General features: G+C 49.8%; 1 long non-coding RNA gene across 1 annotated transcript; it reads left to right on the top strand.

The window, feature by feature from the left end:
- The first annotated feature begins 386 nt into the window (after positions 1-386).
- LOC103891048 (uncharacterized) lies at positions 387-8,358 on the top strand. The gene is made up of 3 exons (XR_002915323.2): positions 387-542; positions 4,467-4,598; positions 7,315-8,358. It is a non-coding gene; the product is annotated as an uncharacterized LOC103891048 (long non-coding RNA).
- Positions 8,359-12,101: the final 3,743 nt, after the last annotated feature.

Below are 12,101 nucleotides of genomic sequence, written 5' to 3'. Positions count from 1 at the left end.
GACCCTGTCCCTAAAGAAAAAAAAAGCGTGAGTTGCTGAGGCCCAGAGAGGCCAAGGGACTGGCCTGAGGTCACACAGCAGGGGCACACCGTGTGGGGCGAAGCTCGGGCTTCCCCCATCCGTGTGTGCTTTCCTTGTTATTAATTCACATGAGTGAATAGTTGCAAATGATGCATCTGGATAAACACTGGGCTTCTGTTTCCCCATAGCTGCAGGAGAATCACAGTCTCAGTGGCTGCTGCTCCTGACGGGCACGCGTGCTGCCCAGTCTGGAGGGTTCGCTGCAATCAGTGCTACAGCTTTAGAAACTGTGATTTACTGCTGATTTAAAACTCTTCAAAGAGCCGACTTCCTGCTGATGGGGCTGAGGGAAGAGCGGCAGGCGCAGTGCTGGCAGCGACCCCAGCAGGGCCTCGGTGCGGAGGCTGGAGGAGCGCCTTCTTTTTAGGAAAGGACGCTTCAGGCTCAGCCTCCCGTCCATGCTCCTCTTCCGTGTGAGCGCAGAGAAGGTCCTCGGTTCTGTCTGCTGCTTCACTCTGGGGGTGAGGGTGCCTCTGGAGTCTCTGAGGGGACGCGGGAAGGACGTTCAGTTCAGAGCTTTTAACCAAAACTTTTACAGCAGCCGGCGGGGCAAGGGCTCCCGCAAACTCTGAGCTTGAGAGACAGCACCTCACATTTTCGAACCCTGGCCCACGTGGAGCCATGCAACGCTGCTCCAAGGAGGGAAATGGTGGCCCTGGCGCTCTGGGGAGGCCTGGAGGGCTGAGCCTCGGGCAGTCAGCACCACCCTTCCCTCCCCTTGGTTCCCAAGAATCTGAGAGCGATTGAGGAATTGAGGCTGTGACGTTTTAGGCACCCCCAGGATGAGTACAACGGGGTTTAACACGAGGGAGGCTGCCGCGCTCTCCTGCTTGGTCACGTTAACTATCCACATTTTCCCAAAGAGCGAGGATGAGCGCGTTTCCTCAAGGTTCTTTGGTGGTGGTTTCAGTTCCTTGCTTCCGTCTCTGGCTGAGAGAACTGACTGCACAGGCTTAGCCTTCATTCGTCCAAGACCCAAAGCTTCCAGGATGCAGACGGGAGCTGCTGTGAGCACCTGTGCACCTGCTGATTCTCCATGAGGTCCTGCATGGCCATGGTGAGCTCTTTCTACAGAAGCTCAGGACTTGACTGGTGTTAGGATGGAGAGTCATAGTGTTGTCTTGCTTTACTTTTTTTAAAAAAAATAGACACAGGGTGTTGCTCCATTGCCCAGGCGGGAGTGCAGGGGTGCAATCACAGCTCGTGGTGGCCTCAACCTCCTGGGCTCAAGCAGTCCTCCCGCCTCAGCCTCTCAAGGAGCTAGGACCACAGGCATCACCATGTCACCTCATTAAAACAATTTTTTTTTCTTTGGTAGAGATGGGATCTCACTATGTTGCCAAGGCTGGTCTCAAACTCCTGGCCTCAAGTGATCCTCCTGCCTTGGCCTCCCAGTGTTGGAGTTATAGGCATGAGCTACCATGCCTGGCCTTGTTTTACTTTTTATAAATCATGTATATAAACATATTTTATTAATCCCAATACAACCAAGGCCTTCAAGTCCAAAAGACCTGCAGCAGAGGAGGCAGAGCAGAGAGATATGTAAGTACAGGAAACATATTCTTAAGGTCTGTTTTCAAGATTTAGTGAAATTGGGAAAAGGTATGGAAAATATTTTCATATTTTGTACTTACAATTGTCACTGTGAAAAGAGTTGCTTTTTATGGAGTGACATAAATTTGAAAAAAAAAAGGTTCTGTTTAAGAAATTAGATACAGCTCTGAATTATACATGTAATGTTATTCAACTCAGTAGAATGTGGTGTGTGGGCAATTATCCAGCACGGTAATTCCACATTACAAACCTTTAAATTTAAAACAGATCAAAATAAATCAATTTTGTAAGTGGCTTTACCTAGGTGCAGTGTTTGCATTATGCAACATTTATTTAATATTGTCACGCTGTCCTTGAAGAGCCCGTTTATTCATATTTTGGTCCTCAACCAGGAGCAGTGTCTGGTATCTGCACAGCTGCCTCTGGGAGCAGCTCCCAGAACAGTGGCTGCAGAGGCACAGGTGGTGGCTCCACCTGGGCATGCTGTGGGCTGCGGTGGCCTCCAAACACCTCCAGGAGTAAAAACCCAAACTCTCCTTTGCTGTAACGCATAATTTTTGTTTTAAATCCTAGATTGAAAAAACCATGTCACAGGAAGTTTGGAAGCAAACTTTTTAATCCTAGTATTCTTTTTTTTGGAGGCAGAGTCTCGCTCTGCCGCCCAGGCTGGAGTGCAGTGGCGAGAGTCAGCTCACTGCAAGCTCCGCCTCCCGGGTTCACACCATTCTTCTCCCTCAGCTTCCCAAGTAGCAGGGACTACAGGTGCCTGCCACCATGCCCAGCTAATTTTTTGTATTTTTAGTAGAGACGGGGTTTCACTGTGTTAGCCAGGATGGTCTCGATCTCCTGACCTGGTGATCCACCCGCCTCGGCCTCCCAAAGTGCTGGGATTACAGGCATGAGCCACCGCTCCCGGCCCAGTCCTAGTATTCGTAACCACAGTCATTCGCCATTTTTCTTGCACTTCTTTTTCCTATGTGCACTTTTTACAAAGTTGCAATCATAGTCCAGGAACAATTTTTACATCCTGTTTTTCTTTTTACTCAGTATGTCATCTGCAATTTCTAAGTTGCTACATAGTCTTCAAAACCATAATTGTAAAAGACTGCTTAATACTTCATTGGGCATTTATTTTGAAAATTCTCTCTTCTATAAATGACACTATGACCAATATATGCCCCTCCCTCATGCCATATTAATACTGGGTCAAAGGACATAAACATAATTTTGTTTCTTGATACACATTGCCACATCTCTCCTCCTCGCATTGAACAAGCTTCAGTGTCACTAATATATAAGGATACATTTCATCACAACTTATCATTACATTTTTGTAACATAATGAAATAAACGATTATTTAATTACATTATTTGACCATGAGCAAGTCTGGCTATTTTCTCATTAAAATTTACAATTTTTCTTTCATGTTTATCTAAATCATATTAATGGATTTCTTATCGATACATTTTTCTATCAATTTGTTTGATCTTTTTATGTAATAAATAATCCCTTATGCTGCTTCTTAAATCTCTAGGATTGTTAGAATGTATCAGGAGCATCAAACGCCATTTTTTAATTGTTTTTTCCATAGAACCTGCATTTATTTTTACTTTAATGTTTTACCATTTGGTTGATGGAAGTCACACTTAACTGCCAAAGAGAGCTGTTGAGTTAGTCAACCAGTGTGCAAATCTGATTTGATATCATGCCAGCCCAAAGGAAAGACCCTGGTTTCTGCAGGGCATGGAATGGGTAATGAACTCTGACCCTTTCTGTAAGGAGGGTGGATGACAGCGCGGGGATTCCCATCAGGACTTCCACTTCCAGGAAGGTTGATGGGCTCCAGCCATCTGCAGGCTGCGTCATCCTCTGCCTGAACTCACTGGGGTGCAGTCAGAAGGTGCCCAGATGCCCCAGGGTTTCCCGGGGCTGCTGAGGGCTTTGAGAAGGAGGCTTGCTGGGCCCCAGGGCAGGGAGGAGGTGCCAGGAATTAATTTCATTTTTGCAAATTCACATTAGGACTCAGAACTTTGGAAGACTCATGGAAATTCTCGAAAAATTATTCTGCCTCCAAAGCATTGTGAGAAAGCTGGATCGATAAACATCATTGCTGACTGTGTGCCAGGCACTGAGCTTGGCGCTTGGTGTAAACGGTCTCTGCTCCTCACAACGATTCTAAAAGGCTGGCAGGTTTTTTTTACTCCAGATTGGAGAAACTGGAAACTCTGGGTAAAGTGTTCCTTGGTGATGTGGCGGGTGACTTGCAGTGCCATGACCCATCCGACTCGAATCTTACGCTCTTCTTACTGGCTGTGGGTCCTAACAGAGACATGGACGCCATTCTTGCCCAGTTATCCCTTCGGGATTTGTTAATCTTTTACCTGAAGCTTCAAAGTTGTCAACTGGTCTAAGGCTCCGGGCCAAGTATGGACTTTACATGGTTCAGACAAGTTGCCTAGGGATTAATTTTCTTCTTTGTGCTTTTTCTGTAATTAAAAGATTTTCTTAAACAATAACTGTGTATCAGAAAAATACAATAAATTCTTTAAATATTTTTATGAAGCAGACAATTTGCTTATAAAAGCAATCATGGCTGCAGGGCTTAGGGCAGAAGAAATGAATGTTTCCCTGAGATTTCCCCTTTTTGGCCGTGGCTAACCAAGCAGGCCACTAATGATGAGATTGGAGGGAATTATGTGTCATTTCCCTCATGGGGTGGCCAGTTTTCGGCAGCAGGGCAGGGTTCCTGGGGACTGTGAAGCCTCTTTGGTTTTGTGATACTCATGTGAGGCCTGGCCCACATCACTCAGACTGTTTTATTTCTCTTTAGGTCTTGGACCTGGACCTGAGAGAGCCCAGAACACCAGTAGCAGCAGAAGGGCTGGAGCGTCACACAGCAACTGTGGGCTGGGGTGGCTCTGGAGCTGGTCGGCGTGACTCTGCCGTTAGCTCTGTTCCCTTGGTGAGGTGATTCAAATTCTCAGAACATGGGGATAATAGCTCTGTGTAGTGCTGCTGTGAGGGGTTAAACGAGATAAATATGTGCAAAAGTGCTTAGTAGAGACACACTTCATATTCTCAGTCACTGCCTGTGTTCCACCCAGAAAAAGTGCTTTCTGAGTCAAATTGTATCTATTTTTCAAGGCTCAGCTGATCCCAGCTGTGAATAAGTTTATAGGCAGCTTACTGTTACCCCAGGCAGGAATCCCTCTACTCCAGCTGAGATTTTTTTCGCAGTTAGGGCCTGTTCTACGGAGTAAGCCGGCAGTAATTACATTTAGCCTTATGTTGCTGTGTGCATTTTAATGTTTGTGCCTGAGTAGATTATAAGCTCTTTGAGGGCAGGAACCATGTGTTCAATGTCTTGGAATATCTTACAGAATCTCGAATAGTGGCCAGTCCTCCAGCAGAATCTGCAAACTGACTCTTTAGTGTGAGCCGGAAACTGCAATGCTGTTTTCAAAGTGCTGGCCTTCAGGAGGTAGAGAGACCACACTGGCCAGTGCACATGGTCCATGCCAGACGGCTCCATCCTACCTCCCTTCGCAGGGGCTCGACAAGGGCAGGCTGGGTGCTTGACTCAGCCAATTCTGAAGATAGGTTTTTGTGTGGCAGAGATCAGCCAGAAAAAGTAATTCTAGTTTGATTTGGTCATTTATTGGCATGAGGTTTTACTTTTGCCCGTTGTGGTCAACCAGATGTACTGGTTGGTGCTGGCTGCAGCCCACGGAAGGCCCCACCTGTGCCACGGGCACAGACAGATGGGGGCAGCTGCCTGGAGACAGGACCTTGGTTTCCGTTTGATGCAGTCACTCCAAATAAACATGCCAGTCTATTGTTTGTAGCTGGCGTCATTGACTTTCACAGATAACCTCCAAAAGAAGACAGGGTCTCTCCACCGGCCTGGGTGGGGGTGCAGCTACACCTTGCACACAGTTTCATATGAAGAGAAACATGAGATGAAATAAATAAAGGAACAGGAAAGAGAGATACAAGAACTAAGAATGAGGAGTGTCTCACTTTTCATCTTTCTCTTCTCATGTCTTTGGGGTGCCACAATTTTAGTGACTGGGACTAGTGATTCCAGCATATAATACATTTCACAATCACAACTTACATTTTGTCTGTTTTCCAACATGTTTAAAGTATATGAAATATAACATCACATCAGTCTTCAGAATAGTGATAGAGTCAGGTGTTACGCATGATCGTTCTACTAAGTCTATTTGAGGGAAGCAAACCTTGAGAGTTCTGGGATGAGATTCCAGCGTCTGTCGACCTCGGCACCACCCGGGTGCTGGTTTCTCCTGAATCCGAACCTGCGTTTTAAGCAGACCCAGGCGGTTTCTCGCACATTCGCGTTGGAGAAGCTTTGCTTTGGGGTCGGAACAGAAGTCCCCTCCATGTTCCGCTGGGTTACAGCAGGCCCCCAGGTTAGTGGTCCTCCCCCGACTTGCCAGAAATAGCAGCCTTCCTTCTTTCAGAAGGCCTGGGAAAACTGCTCAGGCTGGGACTTGTGGGTGGTGAGATTTGGTGCCACAGGGGGCTTCTAGTTGAGATTTGTTCCCCATCCCCCGGGTCCCAGTGGCTTTGCTTGTGAGAAACTGTTCTGCTCTTTTAGGGTTAGCAGCAGCCACTTCAGCACAGGCTGAGGGTCTCTTATCTGAAGTGCTTGGGACCAGAAATACTTTGAATTTTGGATTTTTGGGGGGATTTTGGAATATTTGCATATACATAATGAAATATCTTGAGACGGGACACAAATCTAAACACCAAATTCATTTATGTTTCATACACGTAGCCTGAAGGTCATTTTATATAACATTTTAAATAATTCGTGCATGAAGCAAAGTGCTGACTGTGTTTTGACCGTGACCCATCACATGAGGACTGGTGGAGTTTTTCACTTGTGGTGTCATGTCGAGGCTCAAAACATTTCTGATTTTGGAGTATTCTGGATTTCAGATTTTCCTATCAGGGTGTTCACCTGTGTCACTGCTCTGCCAATCCACCACCAGGCTTGTGCCCCTCAGGTGAGACACATGGTCCAGGGAGACCTTGGGTCTCAGACAGACAAAACTGACAAGGACAAAAATGCACCCTCAGCTGAGAAGAGGGCACCAGAAACGAATTCTGGTTAAAAACACTGTGGGGCAGTCAGGTATCCGACCTATGTGGTTGCCGACGAGGGAGTGGGTCACGGCTGGCCGATGTGGTGTGCAGGAGACAGGGGCTCGGTTCCATGGTCACCGACGAGGGAGTGGTCACGGCTGGCTATTGTGGTGCACAGGACATAGGGGCTCGGTTCCATGGTCTCTCCCTGTGAGCACTGCAGAGAAGGCATCCCAGTGGACGCCACTCACACGGGGGCAGGGAGGGGTGGACAGCGCGCCGAGGGGCTTTCCGATACACTAAAATTGCCTAACACAGCAGTTCCTCATGGATATTGGTAATGAAGGCAAGATGTGTTTTTGGTTTATTGTTACTGTTGGCAAGTCTCCAAAATTCATACAGCCCAGTTTTCTGATGGAAACTGAGAAACATTTATCAACGACAGTATCTACCCAATAGAATCTTGTTAACTTAAATGCAATAATGTGTCTGTAGAGCACTAGAGTCTTTGAAAGAGACCCGATCATGAAGTAAGAGTATCATGTTTTATTCTCGGTGAACTTCAGGAAGTACAAGTACTGCCCCTGGCTGGGAGTTTCCTTCTTCATTTTCCTGCATGGAGTGCCTTCGATCACACATGTCGTGTGCATGAATCAGGTCTTCTCCATTTCCCAGAGGTACGTCATGCATTCTAGAGAGTTCTGTCTCTCATATGAAGTGCTTCCTACAGAAAGAACGAATGTACAGCTCTTCATGTTGCCAAAGCACCAAGACACAGTAAACCCACACAGGCACATTCCACAGGGCATTTTGAGTGGCTGGAGACCATGGCACCAGAGCCCAGGGTGGCATCTGCACCCTCCCATATGGGAAATGGACATGACCAGAGGCAGAGACCAGACTTGGCAGCACGTGATGAGGCTGCACAGCCCTGAGGAAGCTGCTAGGCCCCGACACTGGGTGGCCTGGACAATCCAGCCTGACAAGGAGCTGCATTCCACCTGCGTTGGACATGGATGCTGACAGACGGCCACACAGAAGCTTCTGCAGCCTGGTGCCCACCAGGCCCACAGAGGAAAAGGGTTCTGGAGTGAAAAGCCTCATCTGGCACTCAGGAGGTGTCTGTGTGAGGGCAGGGCCCTGTTTGCCCCTGGGTGTCAGAAGATATGAAGGACCGGATCTGGGCTTGGCCACTCCTGAGACAACCTCAATGGATCCTGCACACAGCATTCCCACGCTAGGCTGGAGGGACTTTGATGGATTCTGTACACAGCATCCCTGGACTGGGCTGGAGAGACCTCCTGCCTGCTTACACACACTGGAAGGGATATTGTTGTGTGAATTGTTTTCTGAACACACCATTTTCCTTACAGAAACTCCTATTCATCCTTCAATCCCAGGTCACAGTCACCTCCTCCGGGAAGCCCTCCACCCTCCATCGCTGGTCAGTGTTGGGTGGTGTGCCTGTCTCCTCTTTGGACTGTGAGCTCCCTGGGGTCCTTGTGATGTCTTTTCATTGCTTTCCTCCACTTCCCTCCTGGTTCTTGGCACACACTGGGTGCTTATTGAACAGATGGTCAGTAAATTTAAAGGATGAGACGTACTGAATTGGTATTTGTATCAGGTGTTTTTTTTTTCTGTATCAGATTTACAAGATCCACGATGCCCACCATGTGCTAAGAGCAGTAACTACACCCCATTCTCTCCGCACATTTTCCTGCTGCCACAGGCTTACGTTTTTATCCTATTATGAACTTAACGCTTCTTGAATTCACTTATTGAATTATTATCCTGCCTGCTCAGCGAAGAGGTGGATGCCTGTGGCTCTCAGTGGTGTCTATCCTGCCATGGGCTGAGACCTGTGACTTCTCCAGGGTAATTACAGTGAAGACACTTGCTGGCCTGCTCAGGTAAGAGGTAGATGCCTGTGGCTCTCAGTGGTGTCTATCCTGCCATGGGCTGAGACCTGTGACTTCTCCAGGGTAATTACAGTGAAGACACTTGCTGGCCTGCTCAGCGAAGTGGTGGATGCCTGTGGCTCTCAGTGGTGTCTATCCTGCCATGGGCTGAGACCTGTGACTTCTCCAGGGTAATTACAGTGAAGACACTTGCTGGCCTGCTTGTGGCTGCAGACCCAGGGAGTCCGGAGGGGGATAAAACCCACAGCTGACACAGCTCTGTGGTCCTCAGGTTTCCTCTCACAGACAGAGAGGGGAGATGACACTCTGGTTCTCCTATAGTTTGGAAATTTCAACTAAGCATCTGGAAGTGTTTTACAGGGAACACGCTGGGTCAAAAATGGGAACCTTTGGTTTGGGCAGCAGTTAGAGACGGCAGAGCCATGCTGAGGTTGCAGAGGGGGCTGCAGTTTCTGACTGTGCTGTCAAGGCCCCGCACCTGTGGCGACCTGGCGTCGGCATTTCCGCAGCCTGTGACCTTCGGCGAGTGCAGGTATCAGGTCTGACCCTTGCTCCATGGCTTCCTCTGTCAACTTCGGGAAAACATGTTCACATCCTGGTGGATTTTTGTTTTAGACCAATTTGTTTTTGCCCCTGTGTCCGGGCTCTGGGCTCTGGTGTGTGACGGCCACTGGTTTTGATGCTGTGGTGATGTTTCCGTGGCGTTTCCTTGGTTAGGGCAACTCCTGGGGATGCCCATGTTGGTGGGATGCAGAGTGCGGGTTCCTGGCGGCCTGAGATGCATCTGCTTCTCCAGCCTGGTGAGAGGGCACCCCGCAGAGCTCGGGGTGTTGAGTTCCTCTCCAGCCTGGCGAGAGGGTACCCCACAGAGCTCGGGGTGTTGAGTTCCTCTCCAGCCTGGCGAGAGGGCACCCTGCAGCGTTTGGGGTGTTGAGTTCCAGCGAGAGGTCCAGGCATCTGGAGATGCCGAACAAAGGCTGGATACAATTGGTGCTAGTGGAGTTTGAAGGTGTGCTGTGTTTCAGCAGGGCTGATTTCTTCTAGATTTGCAATAAGGCTTAATCCTGAGAATCCAGGCATTCACCCGACATTCCCGTTAATAATAGAATCTCAGGAAAATAAAGAGGGTGGAGGCCTGGGGTTGTCCCAACCCACGGCTGCCAGGGAAGAGCTGGACTGACCTCGGACTCTTGCCCTTTAGTTGAACGGCAGTCTTTGGAGACAGCCTGAGGAAGGGACGTTCTGAACTTCCTAGGGAGTCGTTGCCCCGATTTAACTCCCAGTGAAACCGCCAACCTTCGCTGCTTCCTTCTGTTCATCTGAAACTTCTGTTGTTGTGCAGCTTGAACTCGTTAGCCACGCAGGTGGGCCGGGGCTGCAAATCCAGGCTGCAATGTGGGGTCAAGCGGTCATTTAAGTGAACATTCGATGCACATGTAAGGCCTGGTAAGTACAGCTGATTGACATTGGTATTAGATGAAGATGCCAAAGCTGCCATGGACGGAGCAAAGGCCGGAGAAAGGCCACCTTTAAAATGTGTTTGTTGAGTTCACTTAGGTTACCTGTTGGGCTACGGCACAGCTGTGCAGAACGGCTCCGAGGCCTGGCTCCGTCTGTAATCGCTGTGTACAATTGGCCACACTTCCCTTCTCTGTGACGTGGGATTAAAATATCTCCCTAATAAGGTATTGGGAGGATTAAAGAAGATAATGGATGTGAGTGCTCAGCTGGGTGCCCAGCACATGCTTGGCGAGTGGGGGCGAGTGACGGGGCCGCCGTGCCCCAACCACCCACAGTAAAGGTGCTCTCAGGGTCAGTGGAGCTCACCTCTGGCGAGATGGCTTTTGCTTTCCTAGGACCCTGGGGTCGGGTTGTTTGTGTAACTTGGGCTTTCAGAGGCAGGGCTGTCCTAGAGAACACCGTCCTGTTATGCAGTCCATGCCATCAGTGCTCGCGCAGCGGGAGCTGAGCCCTGGGTCTGAGCTGTGTGACTGCACCTCCTATGCCATCAGCCGCCATGGCCCAGGTCTCCTGAGCGCGGCTCATCCACGCCGGAGCCTTTCTCACATGGTGGACGCTGACCCATTTCACATGGGTCCAGCCCCAGAGACATGTCCTGCTTCCCTCCAGAAAGGACCTCACCTAGCCACTGAAGCCGCTAAGACCTGTCAAGGCCACTCAGCTTTGGGACGACTCGTGTCAGCCGTAAGGAGAAGTGAATGGTGGCTGGGAGCACATGTGCGGGTGGAGAGCTCTGCAGACGCTGACACGCGTGAGCTCATGGAGGGCTGTGCACGCCGCCGATGGGTGCTCACACAGTGCCACAGGAATACCTTGGTGCCTGCCTGGCATTTCGTGGGCTTTCTGGGTCTGCAGTCTACCCTGGCTTCTGGAAGCTTCCCTCAGGAGAAGGCGGCCTGTGAGGGAGGATGACTGGCTGCGGTCTGTTGGCGGAACCACCATTGCAGGGCTTCCTGGAATTTTCCTGGGCTCGAGCAGGTGCCTGCCCAGGGGCATGGCAGGGGCCACTGGGCCTGGAGCCCCGTAGATGTTGGGTGGGAAAAGCCGCTGGTCCCTTGTGACACAGGCATCTTCTGCAGATGCTGAGCTCACGCCCCTGGAAAGGGCTACAGCTCAGATGGGCCATGTTCTCCACGTGCTATCCCAGGACCATCAGGATAATCTCAGCCTTTCATGTTACTGCCCTGGTTTCCAGATGAGAGCGTCCACCTTACGGTCATGGCGCGAGGGGCTCTGGGAAAGGCAGGCTAACAAAGCCACCCCTCAGGAGAGCTGTTAGGGCCACTCCTCAAAATAACAGGCACCGAGCAAAGCAGACACCCTTTGGTGTCTGGTTCCAATGGGAAGGGCAGCGGCCGCGGCCAGTGTCTTTCCAGGCCGGCATCACAGCGAGCTCCTGCCCAGGCCGTGGGACATGCACATGTCCACACCCTCCAACCATAGTCCTGCAACTTTCCAGGAACACACACAAAGCGTCCCCCACGGATGTGCAGACTTTCCCATGGGTTCTGTAAGATGTGATGTCATGGCCTTAGCCTCAGTTTCCCCACTAGTCCTCTGATCATATCCAGGATGAAATCACCCCCAATTTTAATGTAAAATTCTGTCTTTCAGGTGAGAAACAAAGCATTAAAGGTCGAGATTTGATTGTAGGTACTGGGTTTTTAATCTTGGGTTTGGTCTGTGTTTCCTGTGGCCCGAGGATGGGTCAGTGTGTGTCTCTGAGCTGGGGAGGGTAGACTTTGTTCCCTCCCAGGCCTGGCTCCTGGGTGTTGAATGCCCAGTGCGCAGTAAGAAGGGGGTTTCAGGCCCGTGCACGGGGGAGGTGTAGATTTTGCTCCAACCTCACTTCAGCACGACAAAGGGAGCAGCAGAGGGGCTGTGAGGTCCATCCTGTATCCATGTGGGGCCTG

This window comes from Pongo abelii, chromosome 5, assembly GCF_028885655.2.
Source record: "Pongo abelii isolate AG06213 chromosome 5, NHGRI_mPonAbe1-v2.0_pri, whole genome shotgun sequence".
NCBI lineage: Eukaryota > Metazoa > Chordata > Mammalia > Primates > Hominidae > Pongo > Pongo abelii.
This window is presented reverse-complemented; position numbering and strand designations above follow the sequence as displayed.